At 50.4% G+C, this 6,000-nt stretch overlaps 1 protein-coding gene across 4 annotated transcripts in view; it reads right to left on the bottom strand.

Annotated features, from left to right (window-relative positions):
- Positions 1 to 4,150, bottom strand: part of GRM5 (glutamate metabotropic receptor 5) — a 247,489-nt gene extending 243,339 nt beyond the window's left edge. For 2 of the 4 annotated variants that reach the window (XM_083436137.1, XM_083436138.1), the window contains exon 1: positions 3,772 to 4,150. The gene's annotated coding sequence lies outside the window, so the exon portion shown is untranslated. The remainder of the gene's footprint in view (positions 1 to 3,771) is intronic. The other 2 variants (XM_083436136.1, XM_083436134.1) reach the window with 2 other exon arrangements.
- Between the last annotated feature and the right edge of the window lie 1,850 nt (positions 4,151 to 6,000).

Here is a 6,000-nt window from a genome sequence, read left to right on the forward strand (position 1 = left end):
CTGAGTGTGGCCTGACCAAGGCAGAATAGAGTGGCACTGTGACTTCCCTTGATCTGGACACCATACTTCTGTTGATTATGCTCAGGTCTAGGGATCAGATGCTGATGAACTAGATACTCATGGTAACCTCTTAGGGCAGGGCTTTCCAAACTTTTCATGTTGGTGACACACTTTTTAGATATGCATCATTTCACAGCACAGTAATTCAGTTTTACTAGCAAACCAGAGGTTGAACTATCCCCTTTCCAGCCCCGGGAGGGGCACGGGGAGCATTCGTGTGACACACTAACAGTTTGGGAAGTTCTGTCTTGGGGCCATTATTTTATGGGAGTACCCAGCCTCTAAATAGGGAAGGGCCACAGTTCTTTCCATTTAACAGGGGATACAGCAATGCCTCTGGAGTAGAGCAGTTCAGTGGGGAAGCAGATAGCAAGTACTGCATAAATAGATTGTAAGAGGAACACTTAGACAGTGTCAAACAAGGCAGACCAATGGTGTAATGGAGAGCCCATGGAATAGTAGCAAAACACAAGCTTTCCCGTGTAGAAGATCTTAATCTCCATTCCTAGTAGTACCTCCTGCTCAATGTTCTCCAAGAGGAGGCCAGGAAACCTGTAGCCCTCCAGATGACACCAAGTTGCAACTCCCATCATCCATGACTGTTAAGCATGGGCTGTTGGGAATTGAAAGCATGGCTGGGATAAAACCTCTGCTTGAAACTTTGAAACAGCATGCTGGACATTGGGCTTGCAAGCAGCAGGTGACAGCAGCCAGGCTCAGAGATGGCAACTGCAATCCTTTTCACACTTACCTGGAAGGAAGTCTCCTTTAATAGGAGTAGATATGCATAGACTTGAACAATGAGGTTCAAGTTCCAGGCCACATCAGTGGCTTAGTGTGGGTTGCCAGTGCCCGGGGCCACACAGAGGGGTAGGTGGGAGGAAAATGGACAGAGTATGCATGCACATTCAACAGCCTAACAGCATCCACATCACCCAGGAAAATGCAACCGCAGAGATAAGAAAAGAAGTCATTCTGTCATCTAGAGAGGACATTTCCTGGTTTGCACAGAGAAGCTGTTTTCAACGGAGCCTAGCGATGGAAGCACACAGATGTATTGAGGCAATTTTGTGCCCAGGGCAACTGTCCCTGTGGCTCCCCTCTATGCCACCGGGCCATATCACTCCTTTATGCTGATAAAGCTAATAGAGCGCAATATTGTCTATACTAGCTGACATCAGCTGCCCAGGTTTCAAGCAGACTTTCTGAGTCTTACCTGGATATGTTAGGGAATGAACCTTCAAGCTGGAACCTGTGGCCAATCAAAGGATGTGCTCTATGCCTCAGCTATTTAACCCCTTGCAATGTAAATGCTTGAGACTGACAGGATGCTACATATGCCAGACAATTGGTCCAGTTAACTCAGTATTGACTAGCCACTAGCTAGCTGTGCCTTTTCAGGGTTTTGGATGGGAATCTACCCAGCCTTCCAGGAGATGCAATGACCTTTTGTAGGCAAAGCCTGGGCTTTACCATCAAGTCCCAACTCTCCCATTAGCATTCTTTCAATGGTCACAGGATTTCATGTGCAGTATCTCAGGACTATTGTGAAAAGCCATCCTTCTGCTTCCTATTTTCATGCCCAAATCCCAGTCCGGCTGGCTTTCCTTTTCAGGACCATCACATTCTTTTTATGCATTTAACATATGCAATAAAAATCAACATTTCAGGCAGCGTTTTTGAGCATTTCATGCCCACACTTTCTGCACTCCCTTTAAAATAACCCACCAAGACAGGTCAGCCTTGCTATCAGCCCTGCAATGCACACTGAAGGGTTTCCTGAAGAGGGATGAGCTTGAGAAGATGCATTTTGCATGAGGATCTCCGGGGAATTCCTGGTAAAGGTGAATTGGGGGCTTCAAAAGGTCACACCCACAGCAGACATTTAAGGTGATCACATACCACTTTAAGCAGTTATGCAAGTGTTTACAGTTTGCAAAGGGTGCTGGGAGGTGTTAGGAGGGCCTTCACAAGCTGCAGTTCCCAGAATTCTTTGGGGGAAGCCAAGACTGTTAAAGCAGTATAAGAGAACTTTGGATGTACAGTATGGATGTCCACCTTCCAGTTCAGGTGCGCAATTGAGCCTCAGCTACAACACTGGCTCTCCTGGCAAAGAGATCCACCGTCTCTCAATTACAGTGCTATGACATATGACAAAAGGTATCCAGTTCAGGAAGCCTTTTGTTTCAACTAACCTGTAAATTTTAACCCCATGCCTCAACTTCAGCTGCTACGAGTTGCCTTGTATATTTTGTGTGAGTGTGGTGTGTTGAATTTTAATTGGGCTGCCCATCATCCTCAACACAGACCCATTGAGATGACATGACTAACTTAACCCCATCATTCCAATGGATCTAGAGACACCCCAATGTAGTTCTGGCTTTTCATGGTTGCGTCAGCCATCAGAAGGGCAGGAAAAAAAATATGGAATAAATTTCATCTTAAATTTATATATTTTATGGTAAAGAATGGAAAGGGAGAGAGAGAGACTAAGGGCTTAGTGAGCATTTATCCTGATGTGCTTGCACAAACCTTAAGCGGAGGTTAGATTATATCTAGTCCGCACTGAGCATCATTTATACTCTTTTGTTTGTCAATGGTTATAGGAGAAATTCTGTCCTGTTTTCACCCTGATTTGCCTGCCAGGTCCTTATACCGCCTTCCCACCCGTCATTCCATTTCATACTTTCCCCATCACTTTCCTAACCGCAAAAGCCCTGTTCATTTCTCCTCCCTAAGCGGGTGATTTGTCTCTCTAGGGCGACTGAGCCCTTTCATAGCACAAATCTCAGTCCTTTAGATCCCTCCCCGCAAAAAACCCCCAAAACAAAACCCAGCGGTAAGTCTGTGCGTGGAGGCACTTCCCATCGCCAAGTGTTGCAGGGGGCGTCATCCTCTGCAATTTTGCCCTCCGGGGGTGGCGCACCCTGGCGCCCGCACACTCGCACGTGCGCTCGCTTTGTCCGTCCGCACTATTGCGAAGCAGCGGCGTTGAGGAGGGGGAGGGGGCGTCTTTTGTCAGAAAGCTTCTCCAACAACAAACAACAACAACGGAAAGGGTGGGGGGATTTCTCTTTGGCAGCAAGCTATTACATTAAAAAAAAATCTCCTCCTTTTAAGTAACAGCTGATCTGGCATTTAACTGGGAATTGGGGCTCTGCCCGCATTACTCCGCTCCCCCCCACCCTCCGCCCCACTCACCAGCACCACCGCGATGCATTTGCAGCGAGAGCGGATTAGGCGAAGAAGAAGCACATCCATTTTAGAGAATTAACATACTTTAGAGAAGGCGGGGGCGATTCCTAGCATTGTTTATTCACACACGCACACACATATACATTAGATTTCCCTCCCCCCCCAGCACACATACACAAAGGCTGCAAACAGGAGGTGACCCAAATCTTATCAAGCCCACCTTCTAGAGAAGCCAGTAGCCCCATTCATTTAAAAGCGAGGAGGGAGATCTCGAAGATTGGACACCTTAGGGGGGTCCTCAACCTTGCCAGAAACGACCCTGGTGCCTGTCAGGTCAAGGTGACTTTCTCAAACTTGCAGAGGTAGAGGGGCTCCCTCCCCGCGGTGGGGGGCGGGGCGGACGGAGGGCGAACGAGACACCTGGTATTACACACATACACACACCCCTGTCCTCACCCATCTTTGCGCGCGGCGCGCTCTCCATCGCAAACGCGGAAGGCGGTGGATCCAGCTTACCTGTCCGGAGGTGGGAGGGCGGATCGTGGCGTGTGGGGGAGGGGAGGGGGATCCCTCTGGCCTCACCAGAAGTCCGATCTGCGCTCCCTTAGCAGCCCGGTCGCGTTCCCCACGCGCAGAGAGACCCTCCCTGCTCTTCACATCTTTGCAACCCCGCACGGTCTCCTGCAGCAGAGAAGCCCGCGAGGGAGGCAAGCAGAGCCGGGCAGCAACAGCCTCCGCCTCGCCCCACTGCAGAAGCCTCTAAGCGAGCGCGTGTGTGCGCCTCGCACGTGTTTCCTCCGGCCGGCTATGGTGGCGGCGCGCAGCTGGGAGTCCAGGCGGCCGCTTCCACCGGCGAGCCATCAGTCTCTGGCATCTGCCTCAGGACGGCTTATGATTCTTGGGAGCGCAGGACGAGGGTGACGCTGCGCCCCCTCGCGGCCAGGCCGGGGCGTCTCTCGCTCAGGTTTGCCCCAGCTGCAAACCCTTGCTTGGACAGGGAGGAAAGGCAGGTGAGAAATATAAGACACATATAGAAAGGAGACGCCGCCTCGCCTTACATCTTCAGCGCTGGGTGACTTTCCTAGAAGGGACTCCTAGGAAGCGACCTGGACGAGACAGGTTAACCTAGATGTGAGAGCGCAGGCGGATATATTTAGCCAAGGCATTTGAGCGCAGATCAATAAAGGGACGGAGACAGTCGAGGGAGAAGACATTTAATCCTTCTTTCGAGGAAGATTTGTTGGAAAAGAGCCAGAGAGGGAAGAGAGAGAGCTGGTCTGGCGGGGGTCGCTTTCCCTGGATATACAGCCATTGCCACTGTCACATGCAGAGTATTTGTAGGAACACTTATTGTTGTTGTTTAGTTGTTTAGTCGTGTCCGACTCTTCGTGATCCCATGGACCAGAGCACACCAGGCACTCCTGTCTTCCACTGCCTCCCCCAGTTTGGTCAAACTCATGTTAATAGCTTCCAGAACACTGTCCAACAATCCCGTGCTCTGTCGTCCCCTTCTCCTTGTGCCCTCCATCTTTCCCAGCATCAGGAACACTTGTAGGAACTGCTTTATGCAGTCAAAACATTGGTCCATCTAGCTAAGTACAGTGGACGCTCGGGTTGTGAACATGATCCGTGCGGCATGCACGTTCACAACCCACAGTGTTTGCAACCCACAGCACCGCGTCTGCGCATGCACGGGTTGTGATTCGCGCTTCTGCGCATGCACAACTTAGTGTTTCTGTGCATGCATGAGCGCCAGAACCCGGAAGTAACCCGTTCTGGTACTTCCGGGTTTCAGTGCGTCCGTAACCCAAAAACGCACAACCTGAAGCATCTGTAACCCGGGGTGTGACTGTATTGTCTACACTGTCCAGTAGCAGCTTTCTGGATTGAATCATAGAATTGTAGTGTTGGAAGAGACCCTGGGGATCATCTAGTCCAACCCCCTGCAATGCAGGAACATGCAGCATTCCCAGAACCACACTCTAACCAGTTGAGCTATCGAGGCTGACGCAAATTTCAGACAGCCTTACCTGGAGATGCTGGGGATTGAACCTGGGACCTTCTGTTTCCAAGGTAGATGCTCTGACACTGAGCTATGGCCCTTCCCCATGCTAGGACCACCACAATAAGCAATGGACCTTACTAAGCAGTGCAGGTCCATCCATCAGGCAAGGTGAAGCAACCACCTCAGGCGGCAGAATCCACAGAGGCAGCAGGTCCTGCCTCCAAGTCCCATCACTTGCTAACCTGCAGCACACTCCATGATTCTAACAATAACAACAACAACAATTTCACATAGCCAATTTTGGGCTGATGCCGATGGATGGTAGTCAGTCAAGTTTTACTCAGCATGGACCCATTGAAATTGATGGACCTAGCTTCACTGCATTCATTGATTTCAGTGGGTTCTCTCTGAATAAAACTTAGTTGGTTACTTTCTCAAAATGTGTCTAGGTAAAGGTAGAGGTACCCCTGACCAGTAGGTCCAGTCGTGGCTGACTCTGGGGTTGCGGCGCTCATCTCGCTTTATTGGCCGAGGGAGCCGGCGTACAGCTTCTGGGTCATGTGGCCAGCATGACTAAGTCACTTCTGGCAAACCAGAGCAGCGCACAGAAACGCCGTTTACCTTCCCGCTGGAGCAGTACCTATTTATCTACTTGCACTTTGACGTGCTTTTGAACTGCTAGGTTGGCAGGAGCAGGGACCGAGCAATGGGAGCTCACCCCATCGTGGGGATTCGAACCG

This window comes from Podarcis tiliguerta (genome assembly GCF_965153285.1).
Source record: "Podarcis tiliguerta genome assembly, chromosome: 4".
NCBI classification, from domain to species: Eukaryota; Metazoa; Chordata; class Lepidosauria; order Squamata; family Lacertidae; genus Podarcis; species Podarcis tiliguerta.